The following is a 21,929-nucleotide window of genomic DNA, read 5'->3' as shown; positions in this document are numbered from 1 at the left end:
TTGTAACAAGTTTTGTAATTGCTTTTTAAATAAAATGCCCTGACCTTGGAAACTCACTTGCAAGTCAGCTCAATCCTCTGGCTTTCTTCCCTTCATATAGCATTTATGACCTCTCCTATCTGGATATCAAGCCCTTTCTCAGAACTGAAGTATCTTAGTCCAATTCCCTTGATGCTATCCAGAGCTAAAAGCCCTCAACATGTGCTTTGGATCTGATCCCTACCTGGCTGCTGCACTCAGAGGGGCGTTGATCAAATCTAGGAACAAAAATCAGGGCCCAAAAAATGCATTTGTAGAAGCTGAAGTTGTTCCATCTAATTGCAAACAGGTTTTCACAACTCATTTACTAAAGAAAACCTCCTTATCAGGTGAGGATGTGGCTAACTTCCACCCAGATTTCATGTTGTGGTTCTTATTGAAAACACTTGAAAAGATTTTTTCCTTTATCCATGGAATCAGGTTTCAAAACTGGCTTTATTGAAAGCCACAGCATGGCACAGTGACAATTTTGCCTCGTATTTGCCATGTACTTTGTGTTCTAGGGTTAGCTGAGCTGTGCCTGCCCTGCTGGCACAGGACTGAAGCAGGCCAGCACAGGTAAGCCACAGCTAGTTTTTTTGTGTTAAGCTCCATGCCACTATGACACAGTGTTACCAGTATCCAAGGTAGATATTTGAACAACTCATTTATTCCCATTAATTTCCAAACTTCTAAACATCAATCACTGTCAAGACAGACACTGACATATTCCCTGTTGCATTTGTGTGCCCACACTGACTTTTTTTCAGTCACCTGTGCTGAATCTCGAACACCACTCATGGATGCCAGGCTGAAAACCTCAGTGATGCTCTGGAACACTCCAGCCCTTTCTGTGCAGGTGTGTTGTGAAAGCCAAGCTAATGCTTGCGTTCTGCCTCCATCTCTGCTGCTGAATTCCTGGGCATATCTGACCAAACCATATAGCTTGTGCCTCCATTTCAGCCTCTCCTCTGATATATATACATATATAACGGACTTCTCTACTTCCCTAGGGTATTCTGTGGATTAACAAACACTTATAGGGTAAGCTGGATCAATATGTAACAAGGTGGAAAGGACTGGGACTTACATGCAGAACTATCAACCTAACCAGGATCTAAATCACATTAAAGGTTACAGGGATTTCATTTCCAAGAAGGTGAGCATCTAAAACACAGCCAGAGCATTACACATGTGACTGAAACACAATTAACTGGTAAATATTGTTACAGTAGTATTTTAGCACTTTGCTTTTCAAGACTGAAAAAACATTTTGGTAAACTTAAATTAAGACTCAGCTCATGAAACACAGCCTCTGCAGCGCACAGCAAGAGATGTGTAATGGTGTGCAGCAACATGACCCAACAGATTAGCACAGGAAAGAGAGGAAAACAGCACATCCAACCTGCAAGTTCAGAGGGAATCATGTAAGCAGAAGGATCTCAAGTGGAACTAGGATTAGGGCAACTTGAAGTACATTAAGTCTGCTGCCAGAAAAACGATTACAGAACTTAAGACCAGTAATTGTGAAGAAGCTTTATAATACCTTTTCTGAGCAATACTACCCACATCAGCAGTGTTCCTTCCCTCTGTCCTATTGAGACATGAGGATTGACTCAGGTGAGGATGTACCACCTACAGAGGAACTACTGCTGACTGCAAGGCTCAAGGGCTGCAAGAACTACCCCAGCCCCACCAAAATGCCCAAACAGCTCTAGGCAGTGACAGGCCCTTGCACAAGGCACTTCACAGGATCCTCTCTCTTCTCAATATTGACCTTCCCAGATCTTTTTCTTCTCCCATAGTCTCACATATCTCAAAACATAGAATAGAATCATAGAATAGAATCAACCAGGTTGGAAGAGACCTCCAAGATCATCCAGTCCAACTGAGCACCCAGCCTTATCCAGTCAACCAGACCATGGCACTAAGTGCCTCATCCAGTCTTTTTTTGAACACCTCCAGGGACGGCGACTCCACCTCCTCCCTGGGCAGCCCATTCCAATGCAAATCACTCTCTCTGTGAAGAACTTCTTCCTAGGAATTTAACTGCAAACATGCTCCACTCTCTTACATCCAAAACTAACTGCCATTACATTTTATAACTCATATAGGTAAGCTACATTAGTTTTCACCAATTGGTTTCCCCTCATATCTCTGCCCTCTTCTACTCTTGATAACATGAAATCCATTTTGCTTTCCAGTACTTGCCATTAGCTCAGTGGGATCACTGTTTTTCCTAAAACTCCAAGGTCCTTTTCCTTTATACCTTCTCCTTTTCCAAAACACAGCTCTGTACCAGAAATCACTTTCTTTTGAAAACAGAAAACACACCAGTTACAGCTATTATGTGTTATTTCTTAGAAATAAAAGAAGAATTGCCACTTCATTATTTTGGTTACACACATAACACACATTCCATGAATCTATCTATGCAAATGTGCCCTGGTACTAATATTTCACACACCATCAAACTCAAGGTTATTTAAATACCTCAATCTAAGTCTATCAGGTCTTGAGTCAAAGCTCTTTGAACCGAAGAAAGTAAAATTCATGGAATTACTGCTTTTGTCCAACGTTCTCAAAGGTAGAATCAAAATATGTGGAGATAGAGCTTAATTTTTGCATACAGCTAGCGTCCAAAGTCTGGGAAAGCCAGAGCTTGGGGCTGAACCCCCCAAAAATACCCACATAAATGGTCCTGTGTAGCCAGAAAAAGTTGGCAATTCTTTGTATCGTCTTTTTCCAGACCATCTTACCCCAGAGAAAAGCCTGTCGGGAAGAGTTTCCATGTGCTGTACAAAATCTGTTTCACTTGGTAAGCATCTCACCAGCATCTGTACAGAAACTCAGGTCAAAGAATCAGGTTTCAGGAGGACACCAGGCACAAAGCAACAGCCCTGGTATAAAGTCAACACAGCTACTTCATTTCACTTGCAGGCTACTCGGGTGTGGACTGAGCTCAGTGGCATCATCTGTACTTCAAGGCACATCACACAGTGGATAATCATCACTCACACAACTCACTGAAAACCTCTGCTATGACACTTGTTCTTTAAAATAAAAGCACTAGACAGGTGGTTGGCAGACCATACCTATGCCTCTTTTGTAAGGCCCTCTTCTCCCTCTGCTGCTGAACTTAGAAATGTCACCTCTACGAAGGACCTCTCACAATAGTCTCTTAAGCTCCCCTGAAGCCCTTGAAGATTCCTACAAATGCTATAAAGAGCCCCAAACTGACCATCCTGTGGGAGGGCTGTCCAAAACATTCCAGTCCTGAATTTAGGAAAACTGCAATTAAATGTACCAGCAGAAAATTAAGAGTTTTCTAAGAGCTCTGAGAGCAAACCTTTACTTGTAGAGGCTTGCTAATGTTTTCCACAATGCTAGGACAGCTACTCCCAAGTTTTCTTCCTATTTACAGCTTCTATTAACATCCATATCAGCTTCAGCTCCCTTTCATGGACTGAATTTCCAGAAGCTCTGCTTCATAAGGCTTGTTGAGCCCTATTGTACACAAGAAATGAGTTGGATAAAAATTTTGGAGTCAAAACAGACAGAAAAAAATTCTCTCCTCTTCTATCCTCCAAAAGATTTACAGAGTCAGAGCCTAAGAGCCTATTTTACCAGTAGTTTTCTTACTCTGGAGGAAAACTAATTCAGTAATCCCACTGAACAAATGACAAGTCTGATTGTTCCTTCACTTCTCTCCCAGAGACAAAGAAACCCTGTCACACCATATTTTTTAAGATGATGTTATTCAGCTCCCACACCCTTGCCAACAATTCCTCGTGACTCATTCTCCTCTGAAAATGCTGTTATCGATCTTCTATTGAGACAACAAAACCTGACTTATTGGGTGTCTGTTTCTGTTCAGTTGGGCCTTTCACAGAAGCCACAAAAGAGTATCTAAATGCTTCTATAAGAACTGGAACGGAGTAAGAAGATTTTTGAGAGAACCTATTATGGATAAGTATGATGAATAAACTGAGGAACTAAAGCTTTTTCCAGGAAGCAATAAAAAGACTTTTCAGCTTTGGTTAGAGGAAACTCCAGTTTCAGTCCGAGTTATCTGTTAGGATCAACCAGCCCAAGTTCACTAGAATACCAAATGCTCCATCCCCAGCAGCTATGTACGAGATCAACAGGGAAAAGACAAAGCCCTTACTTTCCTTACACCAAGCAAGTACTCCCAAACACTTGAACCAGCTATTGCAGGACCACAGGGATATCACAATAGGAGATTTTAGAACACAATCTTGCTTCTACTGAGGGATCAGTAACCTGATTTTGGTGTGAAGGCCCTTTGTGCATCACCCTTGCCCAGAGAAAAGCCAGAGGGTAAATGTCACCAGTATCATACTCCAAAACTGACTTTGGTGAGGATAATGAACAACAACAACAAAAAAAAGGACTTTAAACCTAGATGCTCTACCCAGATTTACCAGGAAGCAGACAATTTGCTGAGCATCCCTGTACTCCTTGCTTAGCTCTAAGCCTTCAGCCCTGCTCCAGAAGAGCCAGGTTCCCTCAGGCCCCTTCTGCTGCCAGAGGGAGCTTCTGAAAGCTCGCTGGCGCTTGCTCCCTCTCCCGCAGCACCAGATTATTAAAGGGCTTATATTCCTTTGCCTACTCTCACAACCATAAATCCTCCTTTTACACTGCCTTTCCTTTAACACTGAACATAAAAGAATGCACTTTTTATTGGAGTTTTATCTGTGCCTGGGCATCTAACAACCCATACCGAACAGTCGGTTATTATGGCTCCTTCTGGATTTAGAAGCACATAAGCTGTTTGTGCTTGGCTGCATGCATTGGCATTTTTATGGTCTTACATATCTTTATCTGTGCAGTACCTCTGCATATGCATAAAACTGTTTAAAACAAAGAAACACACCAAAAAACCCCAAACCAACCCAACAACACCCTAGGACTTCATTCACACAGAACTGCAGAAAAGCAATCTGCTACACACGTATTTCCTCATCACTTGAACTTTCACATCCAGCAAGGCCTGAAGCGTTGAATTTTGGCCACTTGTTTTAATTTGGCCACTGCAGTCAAAAGGCCACGACACAGATTTGGCCCTGTGAAGAGGTAGTTTGCTCCAGTTTTAAATGGGTACGAGGCACAGCATTTTCACATCATAGAAATGCTTCTCCCTCGTCTTTTTTTTTTTTTCTTTGCCTAATGTAAATTTTGCAATGCTAATTCCTTTCATAAGAGGCATAGGGATAAGTGGTGGTTTACAGTTCAACCTTCCCCTGGTACCCATAAATATTTATTGTTTCTTGCCCTGTTTCAAGGCACAGATGAAATTCATCTTCCGGGGCGGGGGGGGGGGGGGGGGGGGGGGGGGGGGGGGGGAGGAGATGGTGGAGAGGGAAGGGATGTGGAGGGGCAAACATCATCTTTAAAGCATAAACGTGAGGAAAACGAAAACAGATGCGTGAAGAGGAAAAGAGAAACTGGTGGGAACACGGCAGGGCTGAAGCACATTTTCCCTGGGAGACAGCTGAGCACTTCCTCGGGACACCCTGCGGGCGGCTCCCCTGCGGACAGCTTCCCAGGAGGAGGTGGGAAGAGGCAAGAGGACGCTGGGAACAGCCACGCTCCCCAGCCAGGCCCCCGGCGACACCAGTGTACTGTCCCCTGCAGTTAAATCCAGTCCCTTCCAGCCAGGGAGGAAAATGTGTCCCGCTGGTAAGGTAAAAGGATGGCGTCGCCCAGGGCCTCGTTAAGGCTGTGCTGCAGAGCGACAGCAGCCGGCTCCCGTGGGCATCGCCATGCGAGGACAGAGCTTTGCGGGCCAAGCAGCAGGGAGGAAGAGGGGAAGGAGGTGCCGGGAGGGAGTCCGGGAAACTGTAACTCATTGTGGAAGGGCTGGCCTGGCCGGGGTGGCGAGCGCACGCAGACCAGCACATCCATCAACCTGCCGAGCGGCCCGACAGGCTGGAGCCGCGGCTGCGCCTTCTCTGCCGGTGTCAGGCGTGATCCAGCCCAACTGTGCCGAGCGAGCAGCCCGGCCAGCCGTGCTCCGGGCAGCGCAGGCTGTCACAGCCCGGCCGGCAGGCTCAGCTCCGGGCAGCGCAGGCTGTCACAGCCCGGCCGGCAGGCTCAGCTCCGGGCAGCGCAGGCTGTCACAGCCCGGCCACCAGCCTCGGCGGCCTGCGGGGCGCAGCCCCTGCCCTCCCGGCGCTCACATGGCCTGAGCGTTCTGGAACCTGACCCCCTTTCGATCCCTGCAGTTGCATCCGAGATTAATTTAACTCAGTCGTGTCCACTTGCTTTAAAAGCACTGTTTGGTCTCACATCACCTTTAAATCAGCCTAACACCATCGGCTCCAGCAGCCCCCACGTGTGCGAAGGAAGAGCCAGGCCCTCGGGCTTCCTCCAGCACTTCAAACGGGCCAAACCAAGCGCTCTGTTTTCTTCCATTTTATGAGGTAATTTGGGTTAAGTTCTCCTATTTATTTTTGCAGCCCTGCTGTAAAGATGTTGCTCTCTAGCAGAGGGCTATTAAATGCTTGATGATTTGCCTGGCAGAAGGGCAGCCGCCTGCCCCAGGAGCCGCTGCCGCGGACTGGTGCAGCAACAGCGTTTGCTGCAACATTCCCTTGGCCACCACCTGCTCCTCCGCTCACGGGCACTGCCCTTGTGTTTGCTGGCAAGGCCAGCGTCTGAAGAGCTGCAGAAAGGCAAAAATCCCGGGCACAAGGATGAGCCTCCGTTTGCAGCTGGCCCCCCCTGCCCGGCTAATGAGATGCTGGCGCAGGACGTTTTGGCACCGGCTTTGCTGTGGTGGCTGACACGCATCAGCTGCAACACCTCCCCAGGTCACAAGGCTGTAGCTCACAGCTCCTGCTCTAAACTTCCTGCACTTTGTCTGCTTAAAGCAGAGCCAGAACACTGCTTTATTGATGGAGGTGGCGAGAACGATTTGTCCAGTTTCAAAGCTTTTTCTTGAGGGCTTTCAGGACTTTTCTTAATTTATTAAGGCTGATTCAAATAAGCCTTTGGAAGCACATGTAACAGCACTTCCCAAATACGCACTTTCCCAGCATGGCAGAGCAGTCTCTGGTAAGTTTCCCACAATTTTCAAATTTCCATTGATCTTTTTGCTTTGCTGGAGTTCGTTCAGCCTAAGATGCCCACGAAAATGAATGGATTTATGTATTACAGCAGTAGAGCTCATCCTAAAGGAGAAGATACAGGTAAACATGAGCAGCTCTTACATCTCTAAGAGTGCCAGTGCTGTGTATAAGCTTAGCCCCTGCACTAATGCTCAGGAGAGCAGCTAACATATTTTAGCCTTAGGTATGCACTCACCTCCTCCTCAAGTCAAAGGTACTTAGGCACAGAATCAAAACAGGGGAAGGGGAGCTTTTATAAGAATAATCCTAAAAATATCCAAAGTGCTTTCCTGCAACAGCCACGTAAAAGGTATTTCTGTCTTGGAATTCTTCCATCATCACAAAAATGCAAGGTGTTTTCTGGACTGGAACAAAGAAGCACGTAGTGTATCAAGGGAGAAAGTTAAATTCAAGCGTGATGATGGGGGATTTTAGATGGGCCAAGAACTCAAAGACTTCTGCCAAGGAAAAAAATAAAAAAGGATGACTATCCCTGTACTTAAAGAACTGAACAGTCAAGAGCCCTGTACAATAGTCATCCAGAATCTAGAAGCTCTAGCAGCAGCTTGTTAAGCTCTGTCATCTATGCAATACCCAGCTAAAGAGAGCTGGTACAGATGTAGTGATGATTTCATTGCGATGTCTAGAACTTGATGTAACGTGCCAGTAACAGAGATCACCAGAAAAGGAAGAGGTATGGGAAATCTGATCACCTCTCAAACCTGAGAGATTTGTACTGAAAGCACTTCTTGCAATATTTTAAGAGTTTTCCAGGATCCCTCAAGTCTGATGCCAAGCCAGTGCTGTTTTGTTCAGTGTGCTAGACTCGACAGGACAGCATATCAGAATGATTCCCATGCTCCAATGTGAGTGAAATACAGTATGCACAGGGCAAAAGGTGGCTCTCCTGTTTATGAATGAGCACACCTCTGCACTCTCATCTTCCTGCACATGTAACCAGCACTATCAACCTAGCGTGTTCCTAAACGACCCCTCTGTATTCTGAGGACTGCATTTTCTGCTCTCAGCATTCATACAAGTAGAGAAGCTACAGCCCTTAGAAGTCAATTTAGAAAGTATCTTCATTGCCATCAGCAGGGGCAAATGTTTCTGCAAGAAGGCAGGTGGGAAAGCAGCAGAAGAATTAGTTTTAGAGTGGTGTTCCAGTTTGTAGCATAGCTGCTGCATTCTTCAGAAATAACATCAGGCTTTTTTTGGTGTCTGGAAAACATCATCTACTGTGCAGGTACTCTCTCTGTCAGCTGTTGCAGGACAAAGGACAATAGTGAAAGATTACACGTGATGTGTCATGCTGAAAGACTACTGTTCCATCAAACTTCCACTTCCAGCACTACCTAATGTCTGAAAATACAGTTTGGGGGGGGAGGGGGGTAGAGAAGGGAGCAGAAGGAGAGGAAAAAAAATAAAGGGGAAAAAAAAACCCAGCTTGAAAATGTGACAGCATAAACCTACACTCTCATCTGTGCAGCAAGTCTGCTAAAATGGCTAGAAAGATTGAAGAAATACACACCAGAGAAGTTAATCCTGCATTCCTTCTGAGAGGTGACAGCTTTGTTAAATCGCTTTGGTTAAAACAAAGACAAAAAACTCATAAAAAAAATAAGCATCTTTTCTTCAGAAAACATCTTCACCGAGTTTGGGGAAATTGTTGGCTTAAGATGAACCTATTAAAGTATGAGGATAGGCAACTCTTGAAAAATATGTAGGGGTTGAAGTCGCTTTCTTGAAATGCCAGCAGTCAGCCAGCAGTATTTATGCTAGGTGGCTGCTCTCTACTAAATGATACAGATTTAAAAGGCTTCAGCTAGTCAGACAACATCCAATTTATAATTGAATCCAAGCCAAAATCCTAGATCCAGATACTCACAAGCTTAGATATTTATGGAAACCAAATCCAAATGTAACATGGTTTCATGGCTAACAAAAGAATAACAAGTAGCTGTTGCTAGTTACTGGACCTGTCACACATTATTAATTGTGAAGCAGCCCTGCCAACTCTCATGGTCCTCCTGTGCTTGTCTCTTAACAGTAATCAGTATTTTCCTTGAAGCAGTAGTTGCAGGAGTCATATGAATATATACAAATCTTGCCTTCCTCTCTGGGTTCTTTTAGCATGTCCTAATGGATTCACACAATAAAGTACTACATCTTTTCTATATAGAAGGGGAAATTCAGGGCCTTGTCTTACTTCCTTTAAGAAGAGAAACTCCAGGTTTATATTCATTAAACTTTTGGCACAGTACTTGGCCCATTGTACGGTTGACACAGAACACAAACTGACTGAGATACTGCATCTTACTAAGCGATTATCTACGGAGCGAGTGCTAGTAGCCGCTTGGGGAAGTGCTCCTACCACATCCAGACTTTGGGGTACTTTCACATCAAAATTCCTGCTCTGCAGCTGACATCCAAAGTGCCCCTGACCCAGGAGATAGAGGAGATTACAATCACAAGTAGGATTAACAGCAGAATCCAAACCCATTCTCAATGTACATTTTAAACTCATTATCTATTAGATGGTCCTCCACCTAAATGAACTATACAATAAAATACACCTAGCTTCTGGTCACATAGAGAAAACCTGCCAGCATTGGTCCACTGCATCCACATCCATTCAATAAAGCAGAAATAAACCCATTGTAACAGGACATTGCCATGGGATCTGTATCTCCAGATTTGCAAATGAACGTGCCTTGATGTTTAATTTTCCATGAGTTCCTCTGCGTTTAGGTGCCAGCAGGAGACCATTATACTGTGACAGCACTCAGTTCTGATGACATTATCTTAAACTTTTCCCAGTTGTCCGTCCTCACCCCTGTTGTGCTGCCTTCATCTATTAACATTCCACTGACAACAATGAAAGATGTTAGAGCAGAGCACAGTAAAGCCGTAGCCAAGCTGAGCTGTACTCAAACCTGGATGTACACAAACGCCTGGCAGTAGCTAGAGTTAATTAGCTGGATCACATCCTGCCAATTCCTCACAAGGCTCTTCTGAGGTGCTTTGCATTTGTCATTCATGGATTTGTAGATTTTTATGGTTAGAAGAAATCATTAGATCACCAGGCCTCTCCTTCCCCATTATAAGGGCCATACAATTGCATTCACTTCTGCTGTTAACCCAATTACTTGTGTTTCACTGTCTTCCAGAAAAAAGACATCCAAAGACTTCAAAAAGATGGCAAACCCACTTCTCCCTTGGAAGTTTATCCCAACAGCTAATCACCCTAAGTATTACACAACTAATACAGGCTTGGGACTAATAAAGCTTAGTCCCCTATGGATTCGTGTTTCATGGTTGATTGACTTGGATGCCTAACAAGCTGTGAGCTCTGATTAAAGTTTCTTCCCATATATGGAGCATTTTTAAGGTCTTTTCCACAACTCCTTGTGGATCCTCTGTGTCATACTAATGTGACAACTCACACTATGGCCCTGACAGTACCTCAGATTATAGATCTCTGTCAGGATTCTTACAAGAGGGATTTCACCTACTCTTGACCACATACTTTCATGAAACCTCTAGAAACGTAATTGCTTTGCAGATCCTCCAGCCAAGAGTGGCTGCAGAGAAACAAGTGCAAAAGTTAGTGGAGGGGCAGCTGCATGTGTACATGCATGCACACGTACACGAGTCATGGTTACCTGCATCTGGGTTTTCTAAATAATTGTGCCCTTTTTTCTTGTTTATTTGCATTTATTGCTCGCTTCCTCACTGTCTTTCTTTCCCTTCTCAGTTGACTTTTACCCCCCGAGTTTCACCCTCCAGCATTTGCTCTGCACTGAAGATATTCGTGCATTCAGCATTCTTTCTGATATAATCAACACCTTGAATCACTTCTCTTTCTTACCCTGTTGTATTTTTCCCCAGGTTGGAACATTTTTATTTTTATTTTATTATGACTCCTGCCAATTTTCTCCTAATGCAGAGATGGTGATGTGAAGAAGGCCCCACATGTCCAGTCATCTTTCCATATTTTTCCAAGCACATTACTTGGTCCAATTAAAAAAAACCAACAAACTATCCCTTCCATCCCTTCACTACAGATCTTCCTTGCATCCTTAGACCGCTGTAGTTACAACAACACTGCTAAGAGACAGAACAGTGAGCAGTGTTCTCAGTGCTAATCTCAGTGTCAGATAGAGGTAAAAACACCTCCTTGTGCTACTCACAAACTCCCCTTCTTATATATCAAAGGACCACATCAGTCTTTTCCCAGAACATCTCAGGGGGAACTCATGTTGAGTGACTTGTCTTCTTTGACCTCTAAATCCTTTCCAGAGCTTTCTAAGGCACAGTCTTCCTATTGTTCAGAGAGAAACTACTACTGGTCCCAAAAATACACCACCTAGTACACCAAAAGAAAGTTTTGTGGCAATTTGTTATCCTGGATGGATAAAGAGTCTGTAGCAAATTTTCCCAAAAATCAATGCAAGAAATAGCCACCAAGAAATTAAAAATTAGGGAAACTGAACATCTTACACTAATCTTAATACATTAAAATCTGCTTTGGTATTGGTGAAGAGACTGAAAGGGTAGACCTGAGACTTCATGTGCTAATTTTAATGATTTGGAGAGAAGTAGAGAGTAAATAAGTTGCCAAGTTCTGTAATTTTCCCTCTTCTCTCCCATATTTAAGGCAGATTACCAGCACTACCTTATGTGTCTGAAGGTACTGAACTGAAATAGTGTGAATCAAAATAAGAGGCCTTTTTGAAAGCAGGAGGCTTGGCTTGCCTCTGCCTTGGCTTTCTTTTCAGTAACCATGATAATAAAAGTTAATTTGTATCTCATAGAGATGTTGAAAGACACTCAGGTTAGCAGCTTTGATGTTCTCAGAGACAAGCAGATCTATAAGCACTGAAAATATGATTTACTACTTTGTTGTTTCATATATTACTCTTAACTAAATTATCTCTTCCAGAATTCTTTGCATTAATCAGTTTCATCCCATCTGATCACTGACAGCTTTGTTAATATAAAAAAAAAACCACCTTAATCAGCTGTTTGAGACTACACTTTCTTGCATCTGTAACAAAATCTAATGAAGACAGAGGAGAAAATAGCTATTTTCTTGTGGGAAAACTATGGCTAACTTTCACTGAGTCATTTGACAAAAAAATAAAATGAAGCAGTGCTCACTTTGGTGATCACATACCAGCTCCTGAGACAACTATTCTGCTCGAGGACCAGCTGCTGAAGAGCTGTCTGTCTCCAGGAAAGAACTGAGAAGTCTCAGCTCCTGTCAGATAAGGAACTTGCTACGCCACATCTTAACTGTGAGGAAGGTCTTCAAGGAAAAATCTCTGATGAGGAAGCACAGTGAAATGGCTTTTAGACAGCTATGTCTTATACCATATCATTTATCAGAGTTAGCTGGGTTTAAAAGGAAAAAAACAGAGATGATGGTTAAGAAAAGTTGTTTTAGAAAGGAAATCTTGACCGCATTTCTTTTGACTGAAGCTTGCAGACAAGAGTTAAATCTAAGTTGAATCTTTTTTACAGTAGCAGTAATAAGGCTGTTTGGTTTGGTTGCCCTTTATAGCTTGTCTAAGAATATGCAAATGATCCTAAAGGGAAATTAAACTTGACTTTTAATTGGGAGAAATTAATGGGCATTCTCTGTCCTAATGTTTCTAGCTGAGTTTAATGGTTGCAGCGACCTGACTGTGCAGACACTAGTGCATAGAGATTACTTACCTGCATTGAGTTGTTTTCATGGTCAGCATCTGGTAATGGCCCTTTTGTACAGGTGTTACTGTTAAACAAAATATAAATAAAACCCAAAGTTAGTAAAATCAAAAAAAGCTCAACCTGAGGCAATACGTAAATCTGCTGGGACTGCAAAACCAGCACTCACTGCATCCATGAAGGAGAAAAGCTGAGGGAGGCAAACCAGGCTTCTACCTATGTCAGTTAATTAGTCCTATTTTTAGCTAGAAGGAGATTTCTCTCTGATATTCATGCAAGTTTCAGGTTATAATGATTTCAGATTACAGCTTAAAAAAAAAAAAAAAATATATATATATATATATATGTATGTATCTACATACCTGGCAATTTTGTGTTAAGGTCTTAAACTGAAAAAAAAAGATGACTAGATTAAGTAGTAGGGCAGCCTTAAGGATGCACTCATATGCCCCCTCCAGACATACTTGAAAAAAATATTTCTCATGGGATTACAGACAAAGAGGGATTAATTAGTAAGAGATAATTCTCATGTGTTGCACAATGCATTCATCTGCCTCGGCTCAGCACATTTTGCTGAATGATAACGTCAGCAGTATAGGTTCTTACTGGTCAGAATTACATATGCATGACGCCTCTCAATTTGAAGGCTATGATCTTAATGCTTTTGAATCTCTATCAAGACATAGGAGATAGCAGTAATACAATTCCTAACCTAGGTTAATTCCTCATCTGAACACTTTTTAGTTCAAACCATTGATAACGTGGCAAGATTCAGTTTTGATTTTGTCAGCTTTGGGAACAAGCCCGTTGGAAGTGTCCCCAATGAAAGCTGCAGGTGCACATCCCCTCCAAAAATGGTAGCCTAGAAGAAAAGCTATGCTCTCTCTCTGAAGGCAAGATGATGTGAGAATTACAGGAAGACTGATAAATGTTGAATGAGGAAAGCTCTGGTACAGTCTTTTGGTAACAACAGCAAACATTTTTATGGGACTTTTAGATGGAGCCAGATTTGTTAATGAAAATGCTCTGTGGTGTGGTTACCAGTGACAGCAGAGGACTCATGCACTAGAGAGCTCCTCCAGTCTTACATTCCTGCGTGCATTGGAAAATATCTTTTGATGTCATTACACCTGAGAGCTCTCCATGTGTCCTGAATTTGATTGGCAATGCAGCTTTTTCAGATACTGAGGCCACACAAGAAAATACAGCTTTTTAACTTTTCTGCTTTTTCAGTCCTGAATTAGCTACACCAATTAAGTACCACCCTTGGTGACAGATTTAATTATACATTTGCCAAAAAACATATATATATACATATCAGTGGCACAAAAGCAGACACTAAGCTGCCATGTCACTTTGCTGTGCTTAGGCACAATGACATTTGAACACAAAACAGACAACCAAATTGGTCTGAGAAAGAGGAGCCAGTCCTGGCAGTCACTGACTGAACAGAAATCTCTGGCAATCTTTAGCTGGATTGTCAGCTAGACAGCTCTAAGGAAATCAAGGATGGGTATCTTTACCATTAAGCAATAGAGCTTGAAGGCAGAAGAATGTACTTGTGAATACCATCTCTCTAACTATCCCTGATAAATTAACTGTCTTCACTTCTGTTCCCACTCCTGTTCTCCACCTGTCCTTTAAGTGACTACACCCTTTCACCTGCTTCACCCTCACCTCTTGCCAGCTTCAGTGCTTAGGGCAATTGAGAGAGCCCTGCCAGAAAGCCTCTAGCTCCTATCTACTGCTCACGGCCTGTCTGAAGAGACAGGGATTGGCAAGGGGGCAGGTGGAACACGCTGAGAAGGCAGACAGAGGGAAGCAGCAGGTTCCCAGCTGGTAGCAGACAGAATAGGACTTAACTTTTCTCCCACGAGACCTAAGTAACCTATAGCTCGATGGAGTTGCCCTCCAGTCACTACTCATTTTGCAGAGAACATCAAAGGTCTGGCATGTTGCATTATGCACTGCTGCTCCAGAACAGCGAGATACTGTTGTAAAACTCCAGTAGATGCACACATTTTTGGGATAGAAGTTGTAATTGCCACTGAAGGAGCACTTAATCTTTTCCTTTTAAGTTTTGAGGCATTCTAAGAAAATGTAGAGAGGAGTAAGAATCTTTTTGTAGTATAATGCAACCCCCTCACTCAATAATAGGCTAACAACATTTATTTAATTCATGAATGGAAGTTAATGAACATTTACATTTACTGTGCCTTTGGCTATCACAGGGAAATATTCTGGTCCATGTGTGAAATCAGAGAACTACAAAGACAATTTGTTTGTTTTTTTTTTTTTAAATCAAGCATGAAAAGTTATCTATAAAAGTTATTCCCCTACCATGATGAAGAAATACCTTGGATGTGTGGTGTTTGTGTCTGAGGTCACTCTCATTTAGAAGCTCACTAGCTCACTGCAATTCCAAACGAACAGCTTTTCATTACCACTCATATTTGTGGATGTAAATAATTGCTTTGTAAAGCCAGAGAAAGTGCTGGCTCCAAACCAACCCAGGGGTACAGACAAGTAATCCCTGAGATCATAGCAACTGAGTACAATACTGTACAGAGTATACATCATGATAGCAACAACCACACACAAGGTACCACACTGAAGTCACGTTTGCCTCAATTTGCCACTGCACTGAAACACAGCAAGAATTGTCCTCATGAGGTTAAATTAGAAATCATAGAATGGTCTGAATTGGAAGGGACCTTGGAAGGTCATCTAATCCAACCCCCTCTGCAATGGGCAGAGGCATCCTCAACTGGACCAGATATGTGTAGACACTTTTCCAAGTTTTACTTTCCAGTGGAATTAACAGAACAACAAAACGTGACTGCATCTGAAGGAGAACATATTGTCCCTGGGGCTGATAGGAAAAGTCTATCAGCAGCATCAGGTTTGGTAGAATTATCAGAGGACAAACCTCCTAGCCTTTTGCTTGCAGCAGCTAGCCATCTCAGCCAAAATCAGAAAACTTTCTGGAATGCCAAGCTACATGAAGAAAAATGAGATATGAATCATGTTTATTTAACTTTTATTTAAAGACAGCAATAACTCCTTTGCACCCTTTGGCAGCCTAAGGCTGCTTACAAGTTACACCTGTAGCTTCCATTAGGTTAATAAGATTAAACCTGCTCATTAACCCTCAGCATATTAATGGCTAATTATGTGACTTATTATTTAAAAGTGGGTGCCCCCATGCAGGTTGTTTGGAGGGATGGGGAGAGAGGGGGCTGCTCAGAAAATGTTTCTATGTGAAATGGAAAGGTAAGGCTGCATCTAGAGGGTTTAGAGGTTGAGTACTTCAGGTTAGGAGGATATTCATTATAGTATATTTAGATGAAATGAATGTGCAGGTGGAATAAAGACAAAGAATGATTGTGGAACTGGCAGCAGCTATTCACTTCAAAGATGCTCCTGATATCACAGTGCCACCTTAATCTCTCTAGAGCACCCCTATGTGCCCTATAGCATGTGAAAGCACAAAGTGTACAAAAAAAGCCAATTCCTAACTTGCCCTCTGAGACTATATGAAATTCAGGTCATTCTAAGTGGAGCTAGACAAAATTTGCACTACCCACATTTCAGAACAGAGGTGCTGAAATGTGCCATGGAATACGCAGCCATTTAACCCAATTCTTTTGTGTGGAAGGAAGAATCTGGACATTTTAAAGCATGAAGACTCTTTAACTGTTTAAGCTTCTTATCAGTGATTCAGTGTGAAGCATTTTGATCTCTGGATTAAAAAAAAAAAAAAAAAAAAAGGAAAAGAAACAACCCCCAAACTTCAGTTTTAAATTCCATTGAAGTTATTTCTCAGCTAGTAAAATAAAATCATCCTCAACACCTTGTCCAATCCCTTATTATTCATTTTTTGGAAACTGCTACCAAGGCAAACAACCCAACCTTCACTAAATCCTTTCTCTTCAAAGCAGAACTTCTCAGACAGGGCTTAGCCTCCTGTACCTCATTTAATCACTACCAGTATGGTGTCATGCAAAGATAATGTCACTGAGTCTCTAGGTATGAGAAAGATGATTTGTTTGACTTGATTTTTTTTCCTCATAGCACTGAGAAATCCCCTTAGGCAAGAACTTTTTTTTTTTCTTTTCTTTCTTTGTTTTAATTTTTCCTTAAGCAAAAAGGAGTGGGACTCATTTGTTAGGTGTGTGAGACTTTGCAGGTCTGGTTTTACAATACACCATTTAGTCTTTGGTGAGGCTTGTTAAACCCTGAAAGAAAAGTCATGCATTGACTGAGTGACGCCACCCTGAGGTTGATTCCCAAGGGAAAATAAAGACTTGGTCCTGCCTTGGAATCGTTAGGGTGACCGAGAACACCTTCTAGCAAGTGATAGCATACCGAACCTTGGCAAGCTGCGTAATAACATTAAACTCAGTGATCTAATTATTCTCCTCTAATATAAAGGGCAGGGTTCCATGGGAAATCAGGAGCAGGGCTGAGAAATACACTCAGCAAACACATTTCACAATGCAGATGGAGGCAGTTTGTCAAGACTCTTAACCTGGGAAAATTAACTTAAGAAGCTGTCCTGTGCATCCACTGTGCCCAGGTCAAAATAATTTCACAGGGAGGATCTTTAAAGCACCAAAATTTCAGCCTGGAACACTTAGTTTAAAATATCACTTTAATGTGTTGTGGCTGAGATATCTTTAACTTTTAATTAATCATGGAGATGCAGAATATAAACCTATAGATAAATATAGTACAGGAATTTAAACTGACCCCTGCCGACCTGTGAACATAACAAAAAGTCACAGGCAGAAAAGAGATCTTTTATATGTGCCAGTGAGAAAGTCAGCAGCACTCAAGATGGCACAGGAGACCTTCCTCCAGTCTTATACTTCTTTTTCTGTACTACATACTTCATTTTTTTCCCCTGCATAATCTAGTCTGATGCCTATTTGCATGTTCACTCATTTGCACACCTAAAACCCTGCACATGCCAAAGAAGTGACTCTTCTATACCCTCTGTACACAGAAAAAAAATAGATTTTTCTGCAACTATATTTCCAACTGTGGAATATTTGAACTGCAGCCCAAGCAATTACCTGAGCAGTCTACTGGGAATGTACATATTAGAGTAAGTTGTAAAATAATCTCTTCCAAATAGCTATTAAAAACAAAATTACAGATCCCGGGCCAGATCCTCAGCTGTTACAAATTGGTGGCTGTTACAAGTCTCTCTGCCTTCATGTGTGCAAAGTTTGAGCTCCAAGAGAAATTTTACAGTACAACTCCAAATGACTGAAAAATGAGGTTCAGAGCAGGAACACAGGTGGTATTCACACCATCTCCTTCAAATTCCTTTAGGCATTTAGCTTGGTTTCTCTGAATTGTGCCTGCCTTCACTACATCAGCAGGATGAATCTGGGTCACTCCAAACAGAGGACTTAAGTAGCATCAGCCAGGCAACATCAGAAGTCTTCTGTCAGGATAACCGAACTGTTAGAATGACTCTGCTTTCAAGCAAACAAAAATACCAAGCCATTTAGTTCTAGAAGCTGTGGTTATGTGCAAAAGCAACTCAATTGTTGCACCATTTCTGCCTCACTTTCTATTTTCTCTGGGATTCTTGTAATTATCCTGTGTCCTGAGTGATGTCTTGCTGTCTATAATAAGAAAGATTTGTATTTTCTTCTAATGATGGTCTAAATCTTGTGTAGTAACCAACTGACTAACACAAGGAAATCCCAATCTTTCAGCTCCATTGTATAATTTATACAATATGTTCAACACTTTCCCACATAATAAACGTGGGAATCCCTTACAACCAGTCCAAGGTCTGAGGTTTTTTGTATGAATCATGTTTGCTGCATCCTGGCTTTACCACACCCCCAACTACTTCTGCTGGGAGCCAAAGAGTTACTGCAATCACCACTGGTAAGAGATACCATGTGCAAAGGCATTATTTGCAGAAGGATGCAGAGATGAGAGCCAGAGTCTGATAACTTTATCTCAGGGGTTACCTGGGAAAGACTCCTCAAGGTCTATTTAAAAGAGTAACTTTAAATAATGAATAAATTAAGAGATATTATCATTCAAATATTACTTCTTGCTATGACAAATCTTTCATGGAACCCTCAGCCAGGTTGTGTGTATTTAAGGTGATGCTCATTTGAATAGTTTGGGAAAGAAGAGCTTTCACTGTACCTGTTATTCAGTTTGACAGTTCTTTGCAAGAGAGGAGTCATGTTTGAACTTGTACAGAGAAATGTCATTGTCTTGTCTTTAGAAAGATATTCAAGATACTTCAGATAGTCTTCACATACATTTAGCCTCCCTGACTGGCAAATTTACTGTCTGGCAGAAGATTTCATATAAGGGGGAAGGCAAATGACAACAGGTTGCCCCATTATTAATGCAAAACTGGCATTTTTAGTCAGCCCTCAAGAACTAATTTATGCTTCCTGATTTGTGCTCTGGGCAGGGAATTGAGCCAGAAGGTTGCCTGTAACATAGATGTCTCCACTATACATTTGTTCCCAGTGCTTGGAGCCCTCATAGATACACAAGCACATCACAGGAATGATCACTTCCCAGGCCACTCTCTGTCCTATGTATTTCACTTCTGTTACACTGTATTGTCAGGTTCATCTCAGCTCCAGCTATTGCAATCAGGAAGCAAGAGTTTGTCAAGGCTTTAAGCACTCATTCAGCTCAAATCTCAGCACCCGACTTAGACTTCTGCTGTGAATCATCCTCTGGAAGAACCTCCTAGGTACACACCTGCCTGATGACTCCAGAGGGAACCAAATAATAGTCAGCTAACCTAGCCACTTCAGTCAGAATCCAGAGTCTGAATGTCAAGCAAAGTCACTCCTTGTTACGAGGAAAAAAAGGCTCTGTGCCACATTTAGAAGAGCGAGTTTAAAAACCATTTCCCACTCATTAAATCTGTTTTTTGAGGGGGCAAGAGGGGTTCTTTGCACTGTTATGCAAAGGTGCAATAGCCACAACCCAGCCACTTGTTCTCTTGAATACTGGGAGTTTGCCTTGTCTGCAGTTACCATGCAAGGGATCAGACATACATAGGGATCCTGGTTGGTTTCTTATCCACATGACTGATTCAGTTTGCAATACCAAGCAAGTCAAGTAAGTGGTGTCAGCGAGACACCACAGATTTTCCCACATCACAGAAATGCTGTTTTGGCTGAATTAATGTATGCTTATGAAGCACTTACTTAAACTTCTTTTGAGAATTCAGTGCAGTAGTATGAGAAGGAGTTTGCTGCAGGTTCCAGAGGAGCTGGGATCCATAATTCTGTGGCGATCCATCAGAGGCAATGCAGAGGGAGAGCAGTGTGCCTCCCTGAAAGGCAAGCATACACAAAAGTTAGGAAATTGTTTATTCCAGCTGTAATAGGAAACTTTTGTATATAATTTCCCTGCTTACTCAGAGGCACTCTAACATCTGTCAGGCCTGGCCTAGCACTTAGCATACAGATCTGAGGAGAGAAACACATGCCCCATTTCCTGAGAGCAGCTCACCAGCGCTGCTGCCAGACTCAGTGACCAGGCATGAAACACCAAGCTCATTTCCACCAGTGTACAGCTAGACTTCATGGACCAGATCCAGCTTTGCACAGGTGTATGTGAGAGCCACCCAGTCTGTTCAATGCCTTTAATGAAATTTCTGCTCTGATTGCTTGTCACTCTCTTCTTTTATCCAGTCAAAAAGGAATAAGGACTGAAGCCAAAACCTGATCACTTCCCACTCCTTGTGTTGCGGTTTGAACCTGACTGGCAGCCAAGCACTATGCAGACACTCACCCTCCCTCTCCCGGGAACAGGGGAGAGAATTGGAAGGGTAGACATAAAGCAACTTGCAGACTGAAATAAAAGCAACTTCATAATCAACATTAAATTTAAAAATAATGCTAATAATAATAACAGCAGGATATACAAATGAGTGATGCACAGTGCAGTTTCTCACCATTCACTGAGCCATGCCTGACCTCTTCCCAATTAGTGATCCTGGAAGAGAAAAAAAATCCAAACTCAAAATCCCAGAGGAGATCCAATCTCCTAACTAGCCCACCTCTCCAGACTGAGCATGATGATGTAAGAAATGGAGTATTCCATTGGCCACTTTGGGTCCATTGCTCTGGTTATGCTCTGTGCCACCTGCACACTGGCCAGACATGGGAAGTTAAAAAGTCCTTCACTTCCAGCAGATGAAACCATCAGAATATTATCTACATTATTCCCATACCAATTCCCATACTAGATCCAAAGCACAGCACTATTGCAGTTGCTAAGAAGAAAGAGTAGCTCTATCCCAGCCAAGCCTAGGACGCCTTGCTTCTTTGAGGCAGTCTTTTGATAAGCATCCTGATGAACAGCTCTAGAAATGGTGTTCCCCCTGCCCATTCAGAGAGTGGCAGTCAGGCCAAACAGCATTCACCACAACATTCAGGGGTGCTTAAAGTGTTTAAGGGAATCCATACCTTTCTTTTAGATTCCTGATTTCAGTAAAAATCTAATCAAGCTCTGCAACAGAAAAACTGCAGGTCTAACCCCAGCACCACCAAAGCACTCTCCTGTATTTATTCATCAATTCTTTCTCATTGAGTTGTTCTCTTATCTGGAGTTTACACATCTGTGCTCCTTTCCACTTTTACCCATAAACTTATAACCCTTGGGCATCTTGTAAGGCCTAAGGCTGCCAAGTTTTCCTATGAGAGCAAGTGAGCTCAGGGTGCAACAGTGACAGTAATCACTGTAGCAGACAGTTCCAAACATTATAACTCCCTCTTGCACAACCACTAATAAAGCTGAGAGCTCTCTAAAGATGTGTATTTTCAGCCAGTCAGGAAAGCCTTGTAGTGGTTTTAACTGTTATTCTTTACACATATAGACACCTACACATGTTCACACATCTAGACCTCAGAGTATTTTATCACCTCACTCATAATTTAGAGTTTTTAAAAGGCAAGGTGCTGCAACTGATTGCAGTCTCTTCCTACCACCCAAAGACTTTGGAAACATGTGCAATGCTGTGTTGTTTATCTTTGTGATTCCTTCTCTTTCTGTATG

The 21,929-nt window shown here is 42.4% G+C and overlaps 1 long non-coding RNA gene across 1 annotated transcript; it reads right to left on the bottom strand.

Moving 5' to 3' along the window:
* Positions 1-12,336: 12,336 nt before the first annotated feature.
* LOC135189909 (uncharacterized) lies at positions 12,337-20,869 on the bottom strand. Its single transcript, XR_010308362.1, has 4 exons — positions 20,827-20,869; positions 20,075-20,202; positions 12,873-12,930; positions 12,337-12,478 (listed from the first exon to the last, which is right to left on the bottom strand). It is a non-coding gene; the product is annotated as an uncharacterized LOC135189909 (long non-coding RNA).
* Positions 20,870-21,929: the final 1,060 nt, after the last annotated feature.

The sequence above is a fragment of the Pogoniulus pusillus genome, chromosome 34, assembly GCF_015220805.1.
Source record: "Pogoniulus pusillus isolate bPogPus1 chromosome 34, bPogPus1.pri, whole genome shotgun sequence".
Taxonomy (NCBI): Eukaryota; Metazoa; Chordata; class Aves; order Piciformes; family Lybiidae; genus Pogoniulus; species Pogoniulus pusillus.
This window is presented reverse-complemented; position numbering and strand designations above follow the sequence as displayed.